Source organism: Miscanthus floridulus, chromosome 7 (genome assembly GCF_019320115.1).
Source record: "Miscanthus floridulus cultivar M001 chromosome 7, ASM1932011v1, whole genome shotgun sequence".
NCBI classification, from domain to species: Eukaryota; Viridiplantae; Streptophyta; class Magnoliopsida; order Poales; family Poaceae; genus Miscanthus; species Miscanthus floridulus.
In genome coordinates, this window is record NC_089586.1 from 63,903,014 (window position 1) to 63,929,802 (window position 26,789).

The 26,789-nt window shown below is 53.5% G+C and overlaps 1 pseudogene; it reads left to right on the top strand.

Annotated features, from left to right (window-relative positions):
* LOC136465578 (probable protein transport Sec1a) overlaps positions 1-26,789 on the top strand; it is a 51,859-nt pseudogene that overhangs the window by 23,423 nt on the left and 1,647 nt on the right.

The window sequence follows — 26,789 nt, forward strand, 5'->3', positions numbered from 1 at the left end:
GTTAACTCTGTTTCTGTTTAAATCTGCTTTGAGAAATTAACATCCTGTTTCATAAATCAGATATTATACTTTTCACCTGCTGTCATACAACGATCAATTGTTCCCTATTTTCAACTTATTTTTGTCATTGAGTTTTTCTTGAGTAAGCAAACCATATTTCCTTTGATATGGGAAATCGAGAAGATCTAATATTACAGCGTGATTAAGAGAAATCAGGTATCTGAAAATGAAAACAATCAAATATTGGTTCACCAAACAAATTACTATAATTTTCTGCAATGCCAAACAGAGCCTTAATTGGAAGTAGTAATTTCTTAAGCTTGGTCATTTACGCTGACTTACAAACACGTTTGTTAGTTATGTTCTTAACTTCTTGTTTCAATGTTGATTTGAGTTTAGGGTTGATTGCATTTCCCTTTTTTATCACCAGAACTGGTGGGGAGTTATCTACAAGAGATTTACAAAGAATGGTTCAGGCTCTTCCACAGTACAGTGATCAAATTGATAAGCTTTCCCTGCATGTTGAGGTTGGTTTTATATTGTCTGCGACAAACTTTAAGTTGTTCACTGTTGCTTGTCTAGTGTTGCACTGCATTGCTTATAAGTCAAACATGGGATTAAATGGATTGATAAAGATTCTCTTTTTTTTTCCTATTCCGATATTATGGCCATTTTTTCAAATGCTCTGTTTCTTTGTTCTGAGTAAAAAGTTTATGATTTTATCTGTCTCCTGTCCTGAAAATAAGTTCATCTAAAAGCAATGTTTTCCTAAACGGTAAACGGTATTTACATAGGTCGCCCTTCGTTTAGCGTTTAGGCTGTTTACACGGTGTTTAAATGAAGTTCAACAGTCTAAACGGTTTTGTACTTAAAAAAAATTCATATAATTATATATGTGCATGTAAAAAATCAAGTATTCTAGCATTTATACATATTTATCCAAGTAAAAATCAATTATTTTGGTATGTATATATATTTATGCATGTGAAAAGAACCAAATATAGATATTTATGCATGTAACATATCAAATGTACACATTTATAAATATAATAAACTTAAGTATATAAATTTATCCATACAAAATTGAACTAGATTTACCTCGTGTTCGCCTAAACAGCCGTTTAAATAGCTGTTTAGTCCGTTTAATGCTGTTTATCTCCGTTCCGTTTAGGCCGTTTAGACCGTTTTTTCCCGTTTTTTTTGACCGTTTAAACGGTCAACCGTTTAATTTCCGTTTACCCCGTAAACAAAACAGTTTACCACCTGTTTACCGTTTACTAGTCGTTTAAACGAGGCGAACACTGTCTAAAAGAACATTGGTATATAATAGACATCCCATTTAAAATGCAACTCTCTTCTTTAGGGTCACAATATAAAAAAGGGCAGACCCAGTGCCGGAGGCTCCCACATGAGTGGGGTCTGGGGAAGGAAAAAACCGAGGGAAGCCTCCCCCCGCAAAATCTGCGGAGAGGCTGCTTCGAACCCATGACCTGGTGACTCAGTGAGACAGCTATCACCACTGCACGAGGGCTGCCCTTCCTTTAGGGTCACAATATCTAAATATTTATTTCTAAAAAGAACCATAATTTCTTTTTTCTCAAATATAGATCCAATATATTCTTTTGTTTGATGTTTTTCCTGAAGCAGTTAAACAACTTATTACTTTTAACTTATTATCGTTTTGGTTAAAAGTGTTATTGTTTTCTTCCATATCATTCCTAATCTCTTATTTGCCTTTAGAGTAAAATGCACCAGAGGTCCATGAACTTGTGATGGGGTTTCATCTAGGTCCATTAAGTTAATGGACCTCTGATGTGTTTGTACTCTTTACTTAATAAGTGTCCTACATATGCATATTTTTGTTCATTACATGAAGTATGTACAGAATGATTCTATGTTGTATTTCTGTCACTTAATTTTATACAGATTGCAGGAAAACTCAATAACATAATACGGGAACAATGTCTTCGGGATGTTGGACAACTAGAGCAAGATCTTGTGTTTGGCGATGCTGGAACAAAAGAACTAATCAACTTTTTGAGAACACAATTGGTAAATTTATATTTGAACTACATAAGTTGACATATTGGACTTCTCCAAATGTTATATTCAGATTTTCTGACTCAATGCAGGTTGTAAGTCGTGAAAATAAGTTACGCTTGCTGATGATTTATGCAGCACTTAACCTGGAGAAGTTTGAAAGCGACAAGGGTGCAAAATTAATGCAGGTAATTCTTAAGCCCAAAATTTTATTTGACAACATCAAGGCTTTTTAAATTTTATTTTAACATGTGTGAACTGTAGTCTGTTAATTCAATTCTGGTTTTGCATCTGGGATGGAACATTTCGGTACAGGAGCATTTCAGTGTACCATTATGGATTTATATTTATTCATAATCTTGTGTATACAAAATAAGAAAAAAGTGAAGGGGAAAAATGAGAATGGGATGGGTGATTGGGCTTTGTCAGACTATCCAGCCCAAAATACCTTTTTTTTTTTCTCGAATACGCAGGAGAGCTGCATACCTTTGTATTAAGAGAGGAGAAAACTGGCCCCTTACAAAGATCACCACCTCACTCCGAATCAACCCATGAGGGGTGAGAAATACAAGTTAAGGAGACTAACTCGAAAAGAAGGAACACTCTGAGCTTAGACCGAACAGGACAAGCAAGGCTAATCTAACCAAGCACGTCACTGTGACCAAGGCCAAGGGCAAGCAGGCCCATAGCACCAGCTAGGCACCACAAATGATGCTCTTCTTTGAATGCTCGGTGGAGGGAGGTTTTTGACCATCAAAGACACAGAGTTTGTGTGCTTCCATAACATCCAAGCTGCAAGGATGATGAGTGAATTGAGCCCCTCCGTTTCAACTTGAAGACCAAAAGGAACACTCTTGATCGTTTTTGGCCACCATTCCGCAAAGGACGGCGAGTTGCAGTGAGGCACGCAATCTTGAAGACCAAAAGGACTGTGAACTTGAAACCAAAATTGGCAAGCAAACACACAAGTGGTGAGCAAGTGCTGTCTGTTCTCATCAGGGCAGCATACATAGCAAGCAGAGCCCTTCAACAGTGTATTTGAAAATCTACCTTGGGTAAAAGTCCACCTTTTGACCTTGAACCACGCCCTTGTTTGAAAATCAACCCAGAACTGAAAAGTTGGGTGACATACAACCCTTAAGCTATGAAATCGACACATTACCCTCTTGGGGGATTATATCCTACACAATAATTGTATGGCGCCCTCCTTATCCAGGCCACTGCCTGCGATTGCTATGATTCGTTTTAACAGAAGTTGTCTTCACGCTGGTATGTAGCGACGCTGTTGGGCAAGCAACTGGATCACTAGCACCCATACGCATAATCTATCCATCCCAATTATCCAACCCAAAATAAAGTGGATAATACCTAATGGGTATGGATAAGGCAATCTTCCCCAGCCGCTGTCCTCATCTGCGTTCCATCGAAGACGGAGAGACCTCTGTCGAGCTCGCACTAGCCCTCTTGCTGGTGGCAGTGGCGGCGTCCATGTCAGCCGCCGGTAGGAGCCACCTGAACATGGATCTGGGCTTTCTCTTCGGCGGCTGAGCACTGGGCCAATGTGGGCCGGGGGCTCAGTGGGCGCCGGCGCCATGGTTGCCGAGACTGACGTTGAAAGGGGCACGGTGGCCCTGCCCATGGGGCGCGAGGACCCCAGGCAGTAGCAGTTGCCCATGTCGGCTGGCACTGGCGGCGAGGGGGACGGCAACACAGGGGGCTCGCGTGTCCCCGCTCTGACCTGTTGATGGTGAGTGCTACTAATAGGCGGGCGGAGGAGGTGGGCGTGTATGCATCAGCAAGAGCCGGATGCTTACCAGGTGAACGGGACTACTTCAGCGGCAGCCTCATTGAGAGCACCAAGAACTACAGCAGGGTTGTTGCTCTTTTAAAGAAGTCATTCTCCTGCAACGCCAACAGGTAGGTAGGTGCTTTCAGTAGAGCACTTGAGTTGAGGATGAATGTGTGCGATGTCAGCTTCATTTCATTTCATACTCCATCATCTTATGTTCTGGCCATGAAAGGGAAGCCTTGAGCTCTGCAGGCTCGGGTGGACCTCAGTGGCGGTGACTGGGGAGGACGAGTCGCGAAGAGGATACCCTACTAGTTCATGAGTTGGAGACAGCCTGTATTGGTTACTTACGGGAAAGTAGTTAAGTGGGTAATACGCGCTAATACCCTACCCAAACCCATCACTAGATGGGCAATCCATGTCCTCCCCAAATTCTACGGGTATGGTTTGGTTATAGATATTGGATATATAGTGGCATCATTACTGATATGGTGGCACGGGCGCGCGACGGTGACGGAACCTGAGGGGCCCCATTGACGACCAGGAGAAGAGCGAGGCGAATGGCGGAGGTGGACTTGCAGCCTGGCGCTGCGGCGTTGGTCTCAAGCCTGGCGAAGCACTCGCGGAGGCAGGCGGCGCAGAAGCCCATGAAGGTCTTCTCCGGTGGAACTTTGTACTGAACGATTGGAATGTCAGTTGCTGTTTGTGTCTCTGTCTGAGGTTGATCTGGCTGATGGAAATAAACAGTCCAGATAAGGAGGGCACCACCCCTGCATTCCTGCTTTCAAGCTGACATGGATGTTATGGCTGGATTGGGAAAGCATGGGTGTCGTGTACATTATAAAGCTAGCCTCAAAGCAATTGATTCTATAAACTAAGCTAACAAACCAAGTTTGCTATTCAAACAAATCTTCTAGCTAGCCATTCTCTTAACAAACTGACTAAAGGATAGACGGACAGCTTAATATCTAAGATGCTCACTTGTCTGGACCCTTGGATGTGGATCCTCCTGCTGCTGGTCAGGGTCACGATTCTTCTTCTTGTTCTTTTTACGTAGTATCCCTGGCCCACAAAGGAGTCCACAGTGTACATGCCCTGCTGTCACCCTTTTGCCATGCCAGCGTCCTCTTTCTCCACAACAAATAGCAAAAAGGACAGAGTGATCCATGTCAGGCTTACTACATTTTTCATTCTCTTGCCTTACTTTAGCTCCCCAATTTCTGGACATCTCTGGTACCATGAAAGAAGATAGGTGGACTGAATTCTCTATTGCTGTAGGCTGTATACATACAACAGTGAGTTTATATGCAAGGAAAGAATCAAAGATATCCTCTAATGTGCTTTAATCTAGCCTAATTAATACAAGTACATGCAGATATGATCTGCTATTAGGGCTAATAATTTGGTAGAGCCTAGAGACCGGAGGGAGTAGCTTTGGGTGGGGGATGGCCGGTGCTTCCACGTCCAATGTTGAGAGGGCACCGTCAGGAACACAGGCAGTCTGATGGATAAGTCTTTGTATTGGTCTTTGTGGGGCTGCAGCAAGGACAACATCCTTGACTGGCTAGGACAGCATCTTAGCATCTAGGACTAGCATCTAGGACAACATCTTAGCATCTAGGATTAGCATCTTGGCATATGCTTGGCTGGCTAGCAGCCTATAAATATGTATCTCCAACTCCTCAGGTTGGCATGACATTTGTGTGAGAAATAAATTATAAAATTGCTCCAACTCCTAGTGTCATCCTCTCTCGATGAGAGTAAGAATTCTGATACTACCAAGAGTAAAAATTTAGCGACTAATAACTGGTATCAGAGCCATACTATCCTGTATCCTGAGCATCTCCTGCAGCATCCCTGTGGCTGCATTGGCTGCATGGTGGTCTTGCTGCAGTAAGGACAGCATCCTTGATTGGCTAGGACAGCATCTTAGCATCTAGCATCTAGGATAGCATCTAGAACTAGCATCTAGGACTAGCATCTAGGACAGCATCTAGGACAACATCTTAGCATCTAGGACTAGCATCTTGGCATATGCTTGGCTGGCTAGCAGTCTATAAATATGTATCTCCACCCCCTCAGGTTGGCATGGCATTTGTGTGAGAAATAAACCAGAAAATTGCCTCAACTCCTAGTGTCATCATCTCTCGATGAGAGTAAGAATTCTGCTACTATCAAGACTAAGAATTCAGCGACTAACAACTGGTATCAGAGCCGTACTATCCTGTAGCCTGCTCATCTCCTTTCTCAGCCGCGCAACAGCCCCAGCTGGGAGCAGCAGTAGCTCCGGCCGCTCTTGCTCACTCCTCTCCCTCTGCGCAGCTCGTCTGAAGCAGCCCTCTCCCCACGCAGCAGCCCCCCGGTAGCGCGTCATGTCCGCAGGGCAGTCTCAGCGCTCGGTCGCCTCGAGCACGTGGCGTCGGCAGGAGGCCGAACTTGCCGCGACAGAGGAACACGAGCGAGCGGCGGCAGAGACCGCTGCGGTGGCGGCAAGGGCGTCGAGGCTGGCAGCGGCGGAGCTGGCAGCAGCCAGAGCGGAGGCGGAAGCAGCGGCGGCGGCGGATGCAGCACGTGCGGCGGCAGCAGAGGTCGAGGCTTTGCGTGGCAGCATCAGCAGCTCCGTTTCTGCTGACGACAGCGCCGACGCGGACTTTGAGCTGCTGGGGAGGGAGGCAGCGTGCGCGCGGGGGCGCAGTGGGCAGCCGCGCACGCCCACAAGCGTGGCGGCAGCCCAGACAGGCGCGGACGCGCTGGCGACGCTCCTGGAGGAGGCGTGCACTGCGGTGGCACTCCTGGAGGAGGCGCGCACGGCAAAGTGGCGGACGGGTCGATGAAGAGCGCGACATTCACAGGCAGTGCGTCTCTCTCCCCGGATCGGTACCGTGGTTACCACGGGCTCCAGGCTGTTGTCAGGGACGTCGGCCCCGGCGGTGGGTGGCCTACCCTCACTAAAACCAACTACGTCAAGTGGGCTGCGGTGATGAGGGTAAAGCTCCAGGTGCGACACATGTGGGAGGCAGTCCGGTATGGCGACGTCGACTACGACCAGGATCGACGGGCACTGGATGCCCTCATCGCTGCAGTCCCGTTCGAGATACAGTTCTCGCTTACCAACAAGCGGACTGCCAAGGAGGCTTGGGATGCCATCGCTGCGGCACGCATCGGCAGCGACCGCGTCCGCAAGTCCACACTGCAGGCACTTCGCAAGGAGTGGGAGAACCTGGCCTTCAAGCCAGGTGAGGACGTTGATGACTTTGCTCTTCGTCTCAACACTCTGTTACAGAAGATGGTGCAGTTCGGCGATGACACCTACGGCGAGGAGAGAGCTGTCGAAAAGCTCTTCCGCTACGTCCCCGAGAAGTTCAAGCAGATGGCTCGCTCAATCGAGTCCCTGCTGGATCTATCCACGATGTCGATCGAGGAGGCGATAGGTCATCTCAAGGTCATCGACAGCGATGAGCCACAGTTTCTCTTGGGGCCCATCACCACTGGCGGGAAGCTCCTTCTGACTTGGGAGCAGTGGGCTGCCTGCCAAGGTGACTGGAAGAAGGGGAGCCTTCTTCCGCGACAGGCGGCCGCAAGCGTGGCAAGCCACGCAAGGCGCACAGAGACGTCCAAGCCGGGGCGCGAGGACGTGCCGATAGTGCTGCCTGCGGAGGCGCCCAGGGCGGCGCTGCTGGCAAGCACAAGCCGGCACGAGACGACACCTGCCGCAACTGCGACCAGCTTGTCCATTGGGCCAAGGACTGTCGACAGCCACGACGCGGCCAGGCCCACTCGCACAGGCGGAGGATGAGGAGCCGGCTTTGTTCATGGCACATGCAAGCATTGAGCTATCCTCCAGCGGCACCGGCCGCAGCGGCTCTCCAACACCTTGACGAGCCAAAAGTACACTGCCCAACTCGGCGACGGCTCCGGCAACGACAAGACTGACGGGTGGTGTCTCGACACCGACGCCACCCATCACATGACCGGTCGACGGGAGTTCTTCACCGAGCTTGACTCTAGCGTCTGAGACTCCGTCAAGTTTGGGGATGCCTCCGACGTGGAGATCAAGGGTGTCGGCTCCGTCATCTTCACCGCCGTGACTGGTGAGCACAGGCTGCTCACCGGAGTCTACTACATCCCCGCGTTGAGGAACTCCATCATCAGCTTGGGACAGCTGGATGAGAACGGTTCGCGCGTGGTGGTTGAGGATGGAGTCATGAGGATTTGGGATCGCCGTCGCCGCCTTCTTGCCAAGGTATCCAGAAGCGCAAATCGACTCTACATCCTTAACGCGCAGGTGGCACAACCCCTCTGTCTCGCTGCTCGTCTTGATGACGAGGCGTGGCAGTGGCACGAGCGGTTCGGGCACCTTCACTTTGTGGCCCTGAAGCGGCTCAGTGCCACGGAGATGGTGCGAGGCCTGCCGTGCCTTGACCATGTGGAGCAGCTCTGCGACGTCTACGTGTTGACGAAGCAGAGGCGACTCCCCTTTCCCCAGCGGGCGAGCTTTCGAGCCAAGGAGAGGCTCGAGCTTGTGCACGGGGACTTGTGTGGCCCGGTGACACCGGCCACACCGGGAGGACGACGCTACTTCCTTGCTGCTCGTCGACGATCTCTCCCGCTACATGTGGGTGATGGTCCTCGGCAACAAGGGAGAGGCTAGCGGATGCCATCAGGCGCGCGCAGGCTGCTGCGGAGGCGGAGTGCGGCCGCAAGCTGCGCGTGCTGCGCACCGACAACGACGGCGAATTCACGGCGACTGAATTCGCGTCGTACTGTGCTGATGAGGGCATTCAGCGCCACTACTCCGCGCCGTCCAGCCTACAGCAGAACGGCGTCGTCGAGTGGCGCAACCAGACGGTTGTGGGGATGGCTCGGGCCCGTCTCAAGCAGAGGGGGATGCCGGCTGTCTTCTGGGGAGAGGTGGTGGTGTCGGTCCGTCTACATCCTCAACTGCTCGCCTACCAAGGCGCTCGACGGCAGGACGCCGTACGGTGCTTGGCATGGGCGTAAGCCGGCGGTCTTTACTTGCGGGTCTTTGGCTGCCTCGCGTTCGCCAAGGAGCTTGGCCACATCAGCAAGCTCGACAACAGGAGCACTTCGGAAGTGTTCATCGGCTACGTGGAGGGCTCGAAGGCCTACCGCATCCTCGACCCGAAGACGTGTGCGCACGACGCGCAACGTTGTGTTCGATGAAGGGCGAGGATGGGCGTGGGACAAGGCGGTGGATGACGGCTCGGCTCCGACGTACGACAACTTCACTGTCGAGTACGTCCACTTCGAGGGAGCTGGGGGAGTAGGCAGCTGTTCTTTGACGAGCGCATCTACCCCAGTCCCCGAGCCTCCACCGACCCCGGCGCCTGCTATTCCAACAGCACCACGCTCTCTAGGCAGGACCTCGGCTGCGATGAGTTCTTCGCCGGCTCCAGCACAGCCGGCACCGCCACGTACTCCAGTACCGACAGACACCTCTCCAGGCACGTCTACTCCAACACCAGCTCGTGTCGAGCACAGCCCGGTTGAGCTTGCTACTCCGCTCTCTCACGACGAGGAGCGCATCGATGCGTACCACGACGGCGAGCCGTTGCGGTACCGTACAATGGAGAACCTTCTCGGCGACCAACCGGTGCCGGGACTGGTGCCTCATGACCTGGAGGCGCAGTTGCACCTTGCGTGTGACGACGGCGAGCCTCGGTCGTTTGCAGAGGCCGAGAGACACGCGGCATAGGCACGCCGCGATGCAATTGGAGATGGATGCGGTTGAGAAGAACCACACCTGGGAGCTTGCTGACCTTCCTCGTGGTCACTGTGCGATCACCCATAAGTGGGTGTACAAGCTGAAGAGGGATGAAGCCGGCGCCATCGTCAAGCACAAGGCTCGCTTGGTGGCACGAGGTTTCGTGCAGCAGGAGGGGGTCGACTTTGACGACGCCTTTGCTCCCGTGGCACGGATGGAGTCCGTGCGACTCCTCCTTGCGCTAGCTGCCCAGGAGGGCTGCGTGTGTTCATCACATGGACGTCAAGTCAGGCGTTCCTTAACGGCGACTTGAAGGAGGAGGTCTACGTGCACCAGCCGCCGGGATTTGCGATCCCCAGCAAGGAGGGCAAGGTGCTTCGCCTGCTCAAGGCCCTCTATGGCTTGCGGCAGGCACCGAGGGCGTGGAATGCCAAGTTGGATTCCACGCTAAAGGGGATGGGCTTCGAGCATAGCCCGCACGAGGCAGGCCATCTACCGACGGGGCAGTGGAGGAAATGCTCTGCTGGTGGGTGTCTACGTCGACGACTTGGTGATCACCAGCACTAAGGAAGCGGAGGTGGCGGCATTTAAGGAAGAGATGAATGCCACCTTCCAGATGAGTGACCTGGGGCCTCTCTCCTTCTACCTGGGAATCGAGGTGCACCAGGATGACTCCGGGATCACGCTTCGACAGACCGCCTGCGCCAAGCGCGTCGTTGAGCTAGCTGGGCTCACCGACTGCAACCCAGCTCTCACTCCGATGGAGGAGAGGCTGAAGGTGAGCCGCGACGGCACGACGGTGGAGGTGGACGCTACGCAGTACCGGCGTCTTGTGGGGAGCCTTCGCTACCTCGCCCACACATGGCCGGACTTGGCATTCTCCGTCGACTACGTTAGTCGGTTCATGCAGCGACCGACGACGGAGCACCAGTAGGCTGTGAAGAGGATCATCCGCTACGTTGCGGGGACTCTCGACCACGGCCTCTACTACCCTAGGTGCCCTGAGGCGGCACACTTCGTCGGGTATAGCGACAGCGACCTCGCCGGCGACATCGACACCAGCAAGAGCACGAGCGGGATCCTCTTCCTCCTCGGCAAGTGCCTCGTTAGTTGGTAGTCGGTCAAGCAGCAGGTGGTGGCCCTGTCCCGCTGCGAGGCTGAGTACATAGTGGCCTCCACTGCTTCGACTCAGGCGCTCTGGCTCGCTCGACTGCTTGGTGATCTCCTCGGCAGAGACACTAGAGCGGTCTAGCTCAGGATGGACAGCAAGTCCGCTCTGGCCCTAGCAAAGAACCCTGTTTTTCATAAACGGAGTAAGTACATCCGGGTGAGGTACCACTTCATCCGAGGCTGTTTGGAGGAAGGGAGCATTAAGGCGAGCTACATCAACACCAAGAACCAACTTGTGGACCTGCTTACCAAACCTCTTGGGAGGATCAAGTTCCTTGAACTCTACTCCAGGACCGGGATGGTTCAACTTTCCCACAAGACGACGCACAAGACTCAGGGGGAGAATGATGGATAAGTCTCTGTGTTGGTCTTTGTGGGGCTGCAGCAAGGACAACATCCTTAACTGGCTAGGACAATATCTTAGCATCGAGGACTAGCATCTAGGACAACATCTTAGCATCTAGGACTAGCATCTTGGCATATGCTTGGCTGGCTAGCAGCCTATAAATATGTATCTCCAACCCCTCAGGTTGGCATGACATTTGTGTGAGAAATAAACCAGAAAATTGTCCCAACTCCTAGTGTCATCCTCTCTCGATGAGAGTAAGAATTCAGCGACTAACACAGTCGAACCGAGCCTAAAGCAAGGGCAACAACTAAGGTTGTTCTTGCCTAACCTCCTCCCTAACCCATTCAGGGGATCTAATGCAAGTTTGCCACACACACACGCGCGCGCCTAATTCCCTATTCCTCGACCCCGGCTGCATGGCCGGTTCCTACCACGATCGTGGGTGAACCCACATCGCCAGGCGTGTGGTTCTTTCTCTTCTTCCTGCTGTAGCCCAGCCCGGTCATAACATCTCTCTCCCGCTCCAAGAACAGCTCGTCCTCGAGTTGAGAGGCAAGTTAGGAGTCACGAAATTGCTGCACTGGTTCCCAAGTGTCTTCATCAGCTTCAGTTCCATCCCATTGCATCTAGAACATGCCATACGCCACGGCAGACTGCAGCCCAAAGCACACATTCAGGTGTTGGAAGTATCCTGCCGCGCTCTATTGGCAGAAGGGATGGCGCAGCAGCTGGTGCAGTGCCGTGGAAGGGCTTGAGGAAGCCGACATGGAAGACGTCGTGGATGCGGGCGCTCTGGAAGTGCGAGACGATAGGCAACCTTGCTAATGCACTCCGTGACATGGAAAGGACCTACGTATCGTGGACCAAGTTTCTCGGCCTTGTGCTCCACCAGGGTGCGTGCTTGTTTGTTCAACACGTGTAGACACACCCAAGCTCTGACTACAAACTCCAACTCGCGGTGATGTCCATCATAATAGTGCTACGCATGTTGCTGTGCTTGGACCAGCCAAGCTCACGACCGGTCACCGGTGATGCACCACAAGTACATGGCAATGGTCCGGTTCACCACCTCAGACTGGCCATCCGTTTGAGGATGGAAGGCTGTGGTCATTTTCAGCTTCATGCCAGCCATCTCCAGTGTCGATGATGCGCTGATGGAGTTGTGACATGGCCAGCAATGTTTGTAAGTCGCGGATGTTGAATAGTAGAGCTTGAACGGCTGTCAAGAGCTGGTGCGGTCGGGTATTCAACAGTAAAGTCGAAGCCATTGCTCATCCATTGATGCTGAGGAACTGTAGAAAGGTGCTGATCAAGCATAAGTTTGAGACTATAGGCCTGTTTGGACAGCCTTGCTTCACCGGCGGAGCAGTTTTTTTTAGCTTTGGCTCCATGGGCAGCTTCACTAGAGGAGTTGAAGCTGTTTTGGTAGAATGTTTGGTAGAACAGCTTCTCATGGTAGATAAAAAGAGGTAAAGTCCATAATACCCTTATTCTTTTTTTTTCTTTCTTTATCATTTCTTTCCTCCCTCTCCGATTCCCTTATCTTCTTCATCCATCGTCTTTCGTTTCGGCTCCGGTCATCCCATGACCGGGGCGCCACCCTCGCCCTCGCCTATCTCGCTGCTCTGTGTTGCGCCGCCTCCTCTTTGCCCCGCTGTCACGTGCTGTGCTACCTCCTCTCCGCCCACGCTCATCGCGCCACTCTGCGTGTTGCTCCGTCCACGACTACGCCCCCACCCCCGCCCTAGTGACTTTGCTGCGCTCTGGCCCTACGTCACCGGCCCTGTGCTCGGCTACTCCGGCCCACTCCGTCGACTCCATCCAATTCCGGCCCTCCACCGTCGCCCTGTTCTGCCCCTTCGCTGGCCTTGCGCGCAACGATGCACTCAGGGCAAACTGGACAACGGCCGCACGACCCCATGGGAGCGTCGCGAAGCGAGGCAAAGCTAGTATTTTCAGCTTCGCCTCCTTCGTCGCACTCACTCTCAGCGGAAATTGTGGGGCTTCGATAGCGAAGCGGAGTGGCTGGGGGCGTTTGGCAGCTTGCGAAGTGGTACCAAACGTACCCTATAATGGTTAGTGCGTAACACAAATCGCCATCACCATAAGTAGGGCCTCCAATGCCGCATCGTTTGTACTAAGCCGACCAGTTCGTGCTCATATGCAGTAAGTTTGAGGTGGCGAGCTGTGAATGGCCGGCTGAAGAAAGCCAATGCCCCTGCACCTTGATCCCCTGCACCTTGATGGAGGACAGCCCCAAATCCAGAGCCAGATGCGTCACAATCTCCTTCCGCGTCCGCTTGTACTGGCACCGTGCATCAGCCTTCTGTCGCCTTGAGCTACCTAGTTACATCCTCAATCGTGAGCGTGTCCATGTTGAGCAATGTCTTGATGGACAGGGCGATCTGTGCGCACTAAGACGGGACGACGCGCAGATACTTGGCGACAGCCTCCTCTTCCTTGGCCGTGTAGCTGAGGGCGGTGAGTTGGCTTATCAACAACTGCATCTGTAGTGCAAAGTCCTCAACCGCCTCAGCATCGTGGAATGCGATGGAATCAGTACTCCTGCCAAAGCTGCTGTGCCTTTGCCTTGCGCATGCGATCGTAGCCAACACGCATGATCCTCAGGCTGTCCCAAGCCATCTTTGTGGTATCCTTGCTCCTCAGGTCTTGACATACTCTGGCAGCATCGATTGGAGGATGGCTGCCATCGCCTATCGGTCCTTGACCTCGTTTGTGTTGCCGGTGTTCACCGTGCACCACAATCCCTGAGCTTGCCTTCATCAACACCACTCACTTGCCAAAGTTGGTGCAGGTGAGAATTGGGTACGATGTTCCCAATCTCCCTCACTGTCCTCTGCACCAAGAATGGCTGTCGCTCTGGTGACGAAGACGTTCGGCGTCCTCGCAGGTCTAGGGAGAGGGAACACCCACCTATGCCTGACATCGCCATCGATCTCTCCTACCTCAGCTGTGATGCTAATCGTTAGCCGGCAATCAGGTGTAGTCCCACAACCTCACACACACTTGAGAGATAGATCAGTGGAGAAGAGAGCAGAGAGAGCACAAACACACAATGGAGTGCTGCTGCTTAACTGAACTGGATTGCAGCTGCCCAAACACTTGTATATATACATGTTCTACTTTCACCAAATACTACAATGGCCATACCAGCCATACTACCAACTACAAGGCCATACTGGACATACTATCAGCCTCATGTCATAGGACGGTAGTACAAAGTTGTGAAAAGGAGCAAGAGTTGACCAGATTACTAACGTCTGCTATGTCATATCTCCACATTGCCAGCAGTTCCTGCTCCTGCCTCTGCCTTCACTGGCATCTAGTGCACCTGTTGTGGGCACCTGAGACACTATGAGCAGTGCTAGTCCCATCTGAGACAGAAACCCCATGGTTAGGGCTCTTCCAGCAGGCACTCTTTGTGCAGAAAGGGGTTTTCAGATGCACAGGGGGACATCATATGTGAGAGCAATGGAATTACACAGTAAAAACAATAGATTGATTATGGAGGCATGGAGTACATGTACATAAATAGGCAAGGATGATCTAGTGTTGGTTTATAGAAGTATCACCACCGTTGGATATCCTTGCCTATCAAGATTAGTAACCAATCTATAGAAAACCATAATAGGCTCTGGGCCCAGGCATGACTCATAGACATGGCCAATAGGCCTCTATGCACATATGCAATGATTTGATGCAAGAAACTTTTGTAATACATAGCATATGTCAAAAAGAAGCTAACAAAATTATTTGCATGATTTTTCAGTCACTAGAGAATTAACTATGAATTAGGAAGCCATAAGAATGTTCAAATTTAACTGGAGCCTGGTTCATACACATTTTTGAAATATTTAGGAAATCATAAGAAAGCTAGCTTTTTTTTTCCACAATTTTTGGAGCTATATTTATTTTCTATGAATTTTACAAGATCATGCACGCATAAGTACCTACTGTGTACCTAGAAAACATAGAAACTGATATTTAAGCCTAGCTGCCTGTATCTTTACTTTCCTGTTTTTTACTATTCACTGTCTAAGTAGTTTCAGGTGTCTTAGCGCCCAAGTTAGACATCTGCTTTATGCAGTAGAATATGCTAGAGTAGGTAAAGCCACTTTGCTATATAAGTAGTGGCAGACCATCTTGTATTCCAAGTCTTTGCAAACTCAGATTCAATCCAAGCGGCCTATGGCTAAGCTGCCCTCTGGGCTTACCCAAATCTGAGATCTACTTGTGTTTTTGGGCAATAATTGGTATCTAGAGCCTAGGGTGAGCGAGTGCCATGTCCACTGCCAGCCAGATTGCCAGAGCCCGCGCTGCTGCCGGCACCAGGCTCGCGCAGCAGGAGCCGACGACTGCGCGACGCGTCTTGTTGCCGCAGAGGGCAGCGGCTACGGCGGCGGCCGAGACGGCCAGGCAGGCAGCGGCTGCAGCCGAGGCCGTGGTAACTGCAGCCGCGATGCTGCGCGCAGAGAGCGGGACCGGAGCCAGCGGGAGGAGGATCGCGCAGCCCGATCGGGCGCTGCCGCCAATCGCCGTCACCAGAGCGGCGTCGTGGTCGCCGCGGGCGCTCCCCGGTGCTGCGGACGGTCTACCACGACGCTGGAGCAGGGACGCCATGGCCGATGCTCACCAAATTGAACTACCACGGGTGGAGTTCGCTGATGATGGTCAAGCTTCAGGCACGACGGCTGTGGGAGGCGGTCCACGTCGGCGGCGTCAGCTACGACGACGATCGCCGGGTGTTGGAGGCGTTGTGCGTAGCCGTCCCCACCAAGCTTGGCGCTTCCCTCACCAACAAGGCCACGGCGAAGCTGGCGTGGGAGGTGATCGCCGCGGCGCGAGTCGGCGGTGATCGCGTACGCTGCGCGACGTTGCAGCGCCTTTGAGGAGAGTGGGAAGGCCTCGCCTTTCAGCCCGGTGAGCAAGTCGAGGACTTCGCTCTTCGCCTGACCATCTTGATGGAGCAGATGGCGCGCAACGGCAATATCGACCTCACAATGGAGCGCGCGGTGGAGAAGTTCCTCCGCTGCATGTCGAAGAGGTACGCACAGATCGTCATGTCGATCGAGACGCTCCTCGATTTCGAGCAGCTCTCCGTGAAGGACGTCATCGGGAGGCTCAAGGCGGTGCAAGACCGCGAGCGGGTGCCAGACTCCGAGCCGAGCGCGGTCGGAGACAAGCTGCTGTACACCGTTGAGCAGTGGCGGGCCTTCGAAAAGGAGGAAAGCGCCAGATCATCCAAGGATCATTGTCGGCGTCCCCGTGGCGGCAAGAAGAACAACCCCAAGGGAGATCGCGGCGGCGGCGGAGGACAAGTGGACATGGTAGGCGAGGACAAGCTCGATGGCTGGTACCTCGACAACGGCGCCACCCACCACATGACCGGGCGTCGCGAGCTGTTCACCAACCTCGACTGCAAAGCCAGAGGCACGGTGAAGTTCGGCGATGCGGCAAAGGTGGAAATTCAAGGCATCGGCTCCATCGTTTTCGAGGGGAAGACCGGCGAGCACCGGGTGCTTCATGGCGTCTACTACACCTCGGCGCTCCGCAATTCGATCATGAGCCTCGGCCAGCTGGATGAAGGCGGCTCAAAGGTGGAGATCGACAAGGGTTTGTTGAGGATTTGGGATCAGCTCGGCCCGCTTCTAGTCAAGGTCAGGCGTGGCGCCAATCGCCTCTACGTCCTCCACCTTGAGAAGGCTCGGCCGCTCTGCCTCGCCGCGCGCAAGGATGACGAAGCGTGGCGCTGGCACGAGCGCTACAGTCATCTTCACTTTGACGCACTGCACAAGCTCGGCAAGGAGGACATTGTGCGCGGACTGCCGGTGATCAAGCACGTCGGGTAGTTCTGCGACACCTGCGTCATCAACAAGCAGAGGAGGGCTCCTTTCCCGGCTAGAGCCCAGTACCGCGCGTAGGAGTTGCTCGAGCTTGTCCACGGCGACCTTTGTGGGCCTGTGACGCCGGCGACCCCTGGCGGTAGGCACTACTTCCTATTGCTGGTGGACGACGCCACTCGGTACATGTGGGTGGCCCTCCTGACAACCAAGGACACTGCTGCAGACGCCATCAAGCACCTGCAAGCGGTGGCGGAGAAGGGGAGTGGGCGTAAGCTTCGGGTGCTGCGCACCCACAATGACCAGGAATTCACCGCCGCGGAGTTCGCCGTCTACTGCGCGGATGAAGGCATCCAGCGCCAGTTCACTATCCCTTACTCGCCGCAACAAAATAGGGTCGTGGAGAGAAGGAATCAGACAGTGGTGGCCATGGCGCGGGCATTGCTGAAGCAGTGTGGTATGCTGGCCAAGTACTAGGGGGAGGCGGTGGTGACTGCAGTCCATCTGCTGAATCGGTCGTCGACGAAGAGCTTGCAGGGCAAGACCCCGTACGAGGAGTGGCATGGTAGGACGTCGGCGGTCACTCACCTGCGCACGTTCAGCTGCCTTGCCTTCGCCAAGGAGCTGAACGAACCAGGTGAAGAAATTGGATGATCGCAGCCGACTTGGGGTCTTCATCGGGTATGCTGAGAGCGCCAAGGCGTATCGCGTCCTCGACCCGGAGACCCAGCGCGTGCGTGTGACGCGCGATGTCGTCTTTGACGAAGGCCGCGGCTAGGATTGGACCAAGGTGGGAGAAAGCTCGGCATCGGCGGTGGAAGAGTTCACCGTCGAGTACATGTGGAGTGGAGGAGCTGGGGGAGCACAAGCTGTGTCTCCATCAACATCCATAGCTCCGCCGCGCTCACCTTCACCAGCTCCGGGGGAACCCGGGAACGCGACGGCGACAGTTGCCACTTCGCCTCTGCTCCAGTCGGCTTCACCAACGGCGCCATCGGCTACGGCATCCCCTGCTTTCCCACTGCCACGCCACCGCCCGTCGATCAACCTCTGGTCGAGTACGCCACGCCGCTGGAGGACGATGAGGACCGTCTGGACACGTTCTACGACGACGAACCTCTTCGCTATCGCACGGTGACCAACATCATCGGCGACGGGACTCCACCAGGGCCGGCGCCGCGGCTGTTCGCCTAGCTGCACCTGACGCACGCCGGTGAGCCAACTACCTATGCTGAGGCGCAAGGCGACCCAGCTTGGCAAGCGGCGATGAAGCAGGAGCTCCAGTCTGTGGAGAAGAACAAGACCTGGGAGCTCGTTGATCTGCCTGCTGATCATTGGCCCATCACCCTGAAATGGGTTTTCAAGTTGAAGAAGGATGAGAAGGGGGCGGTGACCAAGCATAAGGCGCGGCTGGTGGCACGCGGCTTTTTCCAGCAAGAAGGCATCGACTACGACGACGCGTTCGCTCCGGTGGCGCGAATGGAGTCGGTCTGTGTCTTCCTTGCGCTGGCAGCTCAAGAAGGATGGCGGGTGCATCACATGGACGTGAAGTCCGCGTTCCTCAACGACGACCTCAAGTCCTCAAGGAAGAGGTGTACGTGCGTCAGCAGCCTGGCTTCGCCATCGCCGGAGAAGAGAACAAGGTGTACCGCCTACGCAAGGCCCTCTATGGCCTGCGGCAGGCACCGCGCACCTGGAACGCGAAGTTGGATGCCACGGTCAAGGCTATGGGCTTCCAACAGAGCGCGCACGAGGCGGCGGTGTTCTGGTGGGGCAACGGGCGCACTATCCTGCTCGTCGACGTCTACGTAGACGATCTGATCATCACCGGTGCCGAGGAAGAAGAGGTGGAGAAGTTCAAGGCGCAAATGAAGGAGAGGTTCGACATGAGCGACCTCAGCCTCCTCTGCTTCTACCTTGGCGTCGAGGTGCGCCAGGATGCTAGCGGCATCACCCTCCGTCAAGCTCACTACGCCAAGCGGACCGTCGAGCTCAGCGAGATGGCTGGCTGCAACCCAGCTCTCACGCCAATGGAGGAGAAGCTCAGGCTCAGCCGTCACAGCACGGCGGAGGAAGTGGACTCCACGCAAGTACCGGCGGCTTGTCGGCAGCCTCCGGTATCCGGTGCACACCTGGCCAGACTTGGCGTTCGTGGTCGGGTACGTGAGCCGATTCATGGAACGGCCCACGGTGGAGCACCTGCAGGCCGTGAAGCGCGTTCTCCGTTACGTGGCCGGGACCCTAGACTACGGTCTGCACTACAAGAGGGCCCCCGGCACGGCGCGCTTCGTCGGCTACTGTGACAGTGACCTCACCGGTGACATCGACACAAGCAAAAGCAATAGTGGAACAATGTTCTTTCAGGGTAACTGCTTGGTCAGCTGGCAGTCCATCAAGCAGAAGGTCGTGGCGTTGTCAAGCTGCGAGGCAGAATACATCGCCACCACCACTGCATCAACACAAGCTCTGTGGCTGTCCAGGTTGCTCGGGGAGCTTCTTGGCTGAAAGGTTGATGTGGTGGAGTTGAAGGTGGACAGCAAGTTTGCACTCGCTTTAGCCAAGAACCCGGTCGTCCATGACAGGAGGAAGCACATCCGGATTAAGTACCATTTCATCAGGGACTGCTTGGAAGATGGGAGCATGAAGGCCAACCACATCGCCACTACTGATCAGCTGGCAGACATACTCACCAAGTCACTGGGCAAGGCCAAGTTCCAGGAAACGAGGAGGAGAATTGGTCTGAAGGAGATCACTCAGCACTAGGCCTAGGGGGAGATTGATAGTTAAGCCTAGCTGCTTGTATCTTTACTTTCCTGTTTTTTTACTATTCACTGTCTAAGTAATTTCAGGTGTCTTAGCACCCAAGTTAGGCATCTGCTTTATGCAGTAGAATATGCTAGAGTAGGTAAAGCCACTTTGCTATATAAGCAGTGGCAGACCATCTTGTATTCCAAGTCTTTGCAAACTCAGATTCAATCCAAGCAGCCTATGGCCAAGCTGCCCTCTGGGCTTATCCAAATCTGAGATCTACTTGTGTTCTTGGGCAACAGAAACAAACCCTTGGACACTGTTTTCACAGACCATCCGCCTGTGTCGTCACCAGGGATGATTCCGGGGACACATTACTTACTGGCTCCGTCCCAAGCGCCGTGCCGCCGGTGGTGCCCAGCCCCAGCGCTGCGCTGCACAGCCACCCTAGCGCCGTGCCGCTGCCGGCGCTCGGCCCCAGCGTCACGCCCAGTGCCATGCCGTCACCCCTCCAGTTCTGTGTCGCCACCAACGCCCAGTGTCGCGACGCCGTCTCGGCAGCTCCGCTTTGGGATGTCCATTGCTGCCGATCTCCGCTAGCGCCATGCTGCTGATCCAGTGATACTTTGGGACGTCGTCCCAACTCGTGTCCCGGACACCGACTCGTCAAATGTTCCGCTTCGTCCCCGAACCGTGATCCGGAACGGTTGTTCCGGGAATGCGGAACGCCGCTATGTTCCGCGATCCGCGTGACTGTAGTTTGGATCAGGAGCTTTATATGGCCGTTTGGGTTAACAATCTTTTGAGAAAAAGTCAATTTGGGATTTATCTAAGATATGGAAAGTGAACGAGTAATTTTGATACGCAGGACCACTGTTTGCATGCTAATTGCTGTTGCTTATGTTCGCAGTGGCCCATTTCACAGCTCGACATCAAGAATGAATGCCTTTCTCTACAGCTTACTGATTTCTTGTAGTCATGGGTCAGTGTTTGCGACCCACCATGAGTCTGAGAGGGCGGGGGGCGGGGGTAGGGGTATTAGTTGTATATGTCTCCTACCATAGGAGGCTCTTTGTATATGTAGTCACACTTGGAATACAGATGGTGCCGCACTTCACAACAGTTGGGTCCATGGCTGTGGAGAACTTAGTGGATGTTTTAAGTTCATGAGTGCTGTCAGTGTGAGTAAGAACTCGTGGGGTGGATGAAAATCTGCTGCGGTCATGCACTGGATGATGCACATGATAATTGGATAAACCACTGCTCTCAGATCAGGGAAATGAGAGCTGCCATCTGTCGCTTGTGATGACAGATAGGGAGATCTTAAATGGCACTGTCTATTCCTTTCCCAACTTTACTGGATATCCACAGTTCTCCATGCCGCCTGGACATGCCAATCCAACCAAGTATCCATGTAACACAAGCGCACCTATCATGATATGAGTTATGTGTCCCACTATCATCTTTTTCTTTGAAAAAAAAATGGAGTGAGTGTTGAGCGGCAAGTAGCACCAGCTTGGCATTCACAGGAGGCCAAGACCAGGGCACAATTGAAGAATTATCTTTCACACAGTTTAAATAGTTACGCTTGATTTTCATCACCAGGGAGAAGTCCAATGTTTAAATAAACATTTTTATCGACGCAATGGTTTTTGTGTTGATAAATAAGGTTGAATGTCACCTGAGATGCATCTTCTATTCCTATCATTGGTAGCGAATCAGGGGTACAATTTTGATCCATTGTGAATGATAAACTGCTGCAGTGGTATGGACTGGCCGAAAGAAAATTCTTAAGTTTACATTAAACATCAATTTCCTTCAGTGGATCTCATGCTAACTCTCGTCAACAGTTGCATTGAACCTGAGGAGATGTTGTTTACAGTTGGCAGGATTATCTGCTGATGACATGATTGCTGTAAATAATATGCGTTGCTTATGTGGGCCTGATACCAAAAAGTCTTCAGTAGGGGGTTTTACACTGAAATTTGATGTTCATAAGGTAAAGATTCTAGGTTATTTCCCGGCTTGTATTTATATATGTAATCTGGATCTCAAAACATATTTTTTTTCCTCCTGTTAATAACAGAAGAAGCACGCACATAGAAAAGAGCGAACAGGGGAAGAATCAGCATGGGCACTATCCCGATTTTATCCTATTTTGGAGGTATGAATCATTGTTTTCTCTAGATTAGTTTAAATATTTGATGCTACTAACGAACCATCTAAAACTTGCCAGTTTGGGTTGTTCACATGGACTTTGTTTTAAATTCTGTTTTCCATGTTGCACATTAACTTAATGTTCTTACAATGCACGCTAGAAATATAAGTTACCCACTTTATGCACTACATTGAATTTTGTCTGTTTTATTTTGTCAAAGTACCCATATAATATTTAGGAAGATTTATATAAAAAGTTCTGAAATCGATAAGAATTTCTTATGAAATATCCTTTTACTTGTAGGGTTGATTTTCAATTTGCTAGAAAACATGGCAGAATATTACAAAGACGGTCAAGGACTTCTGGGAAGTCGATGTGAATTTGATCACAACAAAAAAAAGACAATCCCTCCGTCCCAAAATATAAGGACTTCTGGGAACTACATTGAATTTTGTCTGTTTTATTTTGTCAAAGTACCCATATAATATTTAGGAAGATTTATATAAAAAGTTCTGAAATCGATAAGAATTTCTTATGAAATATCCTTTTACTTGTAGGGTTGATTTTCAATTTGCTAGAAAACATGGCAGAATATTACAAAGACGGTCAAGGACTTCTGGGAAGTCGATGTGAATTTGATCACAACAAAAAAAAGACAATCCCTCTGTCCCAAAATATAAGGACTTCTGGGAATTTTAGGACAATTAAGAAAAGTCCATACTCCTCATTGGACAGCTGGGACGACTACTGAGTCCTGATTTGCTTAGTTTGTGGCAGGCTGTTGGGCTAATCCATGCCACAAATCCTAATTACCTTAATTTTGGGGCTGGACCTGTTGACTTCCCAGAAGTCCTTATATTCTGGAATAGTATTTAAGCACCAGAACTCCTTATATTTTTGGACAGAGGGTACTGAACATGCAAGTCCCATTGTGAAAACCAAAGGCCCAAAAGCTGATATACAGTGTAGAAGAAACTTTACTATCTGGGATATCAGACTGATCATATCTCATCCCATTAAGGCATGGAGAGTACAGGGCCTATGGGGTACTAAATGGCTGAGCAGTACTCTAGTCTACTAAATGGCTGCAGCAGTACTCTAGTGTCATGTGGGGCCGCCCCTATGCAAGGAAACGGCGCGCCCGAGACATACGCCGCGCCGTCGCCCTCTGGGCATGTAGGGCAGGTTGAGCCGGCTAGTGGCTAGGATAGAAGAGTATCAAATCAGTTCCTTAGATTAAGGAACAATTATCTCCTGGTTTGTTAGCCTCTAAGGCCTATTTAGTCTGGTACGGTGGAAGGAAATAAAGACAAGCAAGTTATTATCATCTAACCTCAATTCCTCCCTTCTTCCAACCCGGCTAAGAGCAGAGGGGTAAAACCTCGCCTTAGTCACGGATCGCAACTACGAACTACGTAGTCGGGGTCCTGCTACCCTTAACTGCCGACGTTCTTGACAACCTGGTATCACGATCCCGGTGTTCCTCGCCTGTGCGTGGTACTTCTCCACCGCCGCCGCCCTCTGCATCTTCATCGACCGCCGCTCGCAGCGCCTCCATCATGGGGGACAACGCCGACCTCAAGGCCACCTTTGGAGACCCTGGCCGCCACCCTCAAGACCCTGCAGACCTCGATCGAGGCCAATTCCTGGGCCATCAACGTCTGGCAAGCCGACTCACGATCGCCCTCCGGCAAGTCCTGTCACCGGCGAGCACCACCAGGACCGTTCGCCACGGTTCCAAAAGATGGATTTCCCGCGGTACGACGGCAAGTCCGATCCTCTCATCTTCATCAATAGGTGCGAGTCGTATTTTCATCAGCAGCGGATCATGGAGGAGGAGAAGGTGTGGATGGCATCCTACAACCTGGAGGAGGGCGCCCAGATGTGGTACATCCAGGTCCAGCAGGACGAAGGCATTCCGTCCTGGCGGCGTTTCAAGGACTTGCTGAACCTCCGCTACGGCCCTCCCCTCCGATTCAACCCCTCTCTTCGAGCTGGCGGACTGCAGGCGCACCGGCTCCGTCATCGAGTACCAGGACCGCTTCCAGGCGCTCCTTTCCCGTGCGGGGCCCCTCGACGAGGCTCAGCGGGTACAACTCTTCACCGGTGGCCTGCTACCTGCCGCTCAGCTTCGACGTCGAGGTCCACAACCCGCAGACCCTCGCTAGGCGCGATGAGTTTGGCCCGCAAGTTGGAGCTGCGGGAGCAGTACACCGCGACGCCACCCCCGCGCTGCCACGCGCGGCCTTCCTGCCGCGCCCGTTCAATGTCTCGCCCTTCCAGCGCCTCCCGCAACGACATCATCCACATCGAATACTGCCATCGTGGAGGGCCGGTCGATCAAGCGCCTCACCACAGCCGAGCAGGAGGAGCGCCGCCGCTTGGGCCTCTGCTACAACTGCGACGAGAAATTCGTACGCGGTCATAACAAGGCCTGCAAACGCCTGTTCTGCTGGACAAGCATGGTGGATGACACGGAGGAGGTCCCGGAGTCGTCCGAACCGGGCTGCCCGAGGAGTCGCCCGTGTTCTCGCTTCACGCCATAGCGGGTGTTCGTTTCAACTGACACCATGTAGCTCACCGTCAGCCTCGGCGGTACTTCGCTCCTAGCGCTCCTAGACTCGGGGTCCACACACAATTTCATCTCCGAGTCCGCTGGCGTAGCGCACTGGCCTCCCTCTACAACGCCGCCCCCGGCTCACGTGCGACAGTGGCGAATGGTGAACGCGTCTCCTGCGTGGGCGTCATCCGCGGGGCCGCCATCGCCATCCACGGCGACACCTTTCATGCCGATCTGTTTGTCATGCCCCTTGCAGGTTTCGACATGGTTTTGGGCACTCAATGGCTGGCAACGTTGGGCCCTGTCCTCTGGGATTTTGGTGCCCGGCGCATGACGTTCCACCGGCACGGCCAACCGGTCTGTTGGCAGGGCGTCCAGGACCTCGAGGCGACCACCATCTGCACCACAATGGTGACGCCATCTCTGCTGAACGAGCTCCTCGCCTCCTTCGCCGACATCTTTGATGAACCGCACGGGCTGCCCCCACCCCGCGCCCACGACCACTGGCATCACTCTTGTTCCCGGTTCGCATCCAATCGCGGTGCGCCCCTACCGCTACCCGGCCACGCACAAGGACGAGCTGGAACGCCAGTGCGCCGCAATGCTGGCGCAAGGCCTCATCCGATGGGCTCCTCGCGTTTTCCTCCCCCGTCCTCCTCGTCAAGAAAGCCGACGGTTCGTGGCGGTTCTGCGTCGACTACCGCGCCCTGAACGCCATCACCGTCAAGGACGCCTTCCCGATTCCCGTCCTCGACGAGCTTCTAGATGAGCTCCACGGCGCCAAGTTTTTACCAAGCTCGACCTGTGTTCGGGCTACCATCAGGTCCGCATGCGCCCGACGACATCGCCAAGACGACGTTCCGCACCCATGACGGTCTGTACGAGTTCCTGGTCATGCCGTTCGGGCTGTGCAACGCTCCGGCGACGTTCCAGGCCCTGATGAACGACGTGCTGCGGCCTTTTCTTCGTCGATTTGTACTCGTGTTTTTTCGATGATATTTGATCTACAGTGCATCATGGGCGGATCATCTTCGCCACCTGCGGACCGTCTTCGCCATGCTGCAGCAGCACCGCCTCTTCGTCAAGCGCTCTAAATGCGCTTTCGGCGAACGCTCCATCGCCTACCTGGGGCACGTCATCTCCGACGCCGGCGTCGCCATGGACCCCGCCAAGGTGCAGGCGGTCTCTGACTGGCCCCAACCCCGCTTGGCGCGTGCAGTGCGGGGGTTCTTGGGCCTTGCGGGTTATTACCGCAAGTTCGTCCATGACTACGGCGCCATCGCAGCTCCGCTAACGGCGCTGTTAAGAAGGAGGGCTTCACCTGGAACGCCGCCGCCGCCGCGGCCTTCCTAGGCTCTGAAAGCCGCGGTCATCTCGGCCCCGGTCCTCGCGCTTCCGGATTTCGCACAGCCATTCGTCGTCGAGTGCCGATGCGTCCACCCACGGCTTCGGAGCGGTGCTGATCCAGGACAAGCACCCCATTGCGTACTTCAGTCGGCTCGGTGGCGCCCCGACGACCGCTCCCTCGCCGCCTACGAGCGCGAGCTCATTGGCCTCGTCCACGCCATCCGCAACTGGCGTCCATATCTTTGGGGTCGTCGCTTCACGGTGCGCACAGACCACTACAGCCTGAAGTTCCTCCTCGACCAGCGCCTCGCCACGATTCCGTAGCACCATTGGGTTGGGAAGCTGCTCGGGTTCGACTTCACCGTCGAGTACAAGCCCGGCGCGCTCAACATGGTTGCGGACGCGCTCTCCCGCCGCGATACGGACGACGGCAGTTGTGCTGGCCATCTCCGCGCCGCGCTTCGACTTCATCACGCGTCTTCGCCAAGCTCAGGCCACCGATCCGGCCTTGGTCGCCATCCTGGACGAGATCGCCGTAGGATCGCGCGCTGCCCCGTGGGCTCTCACCGAACGACCTGGTGACATACGACAAGCCGGCTGTATGTGCCACCGACATCGGCCCTTCTTCCGGAGATCATGGCCGCCGTGCATGAGGACGGCCACGAGGGGGTGCAGCGCACTTTGCATCAGTCTCCGCCGGGACTTTCACTTCCCCGACATGCGCCGCCTCGTCCAAGACTTCGTGCAGTGCCTGCGCCACGTGCCAACGCTACAAATCGGAGCACCTCCACCCGGCCGGCCTGCTCCTACCCCTTCCGGTTCCGACGGCGGTCTGGGCTGATATCGGCCTCGACTTCGTGGAGGCGCTACCACGCTGTGCGGGGGAAGTCCGTCATCTTAACGGTGGTGGACCGCTTCAGCAAGTACTTGCCACTTCATCCCCCTCGCGCACCCGTACTCGGCGGAGTCCGTGGCCCAGGCGTTCTTCACCGACATTGTACGCCTCCATGGGATGCCACAGTCCATGGTGTCCGACCGGGAC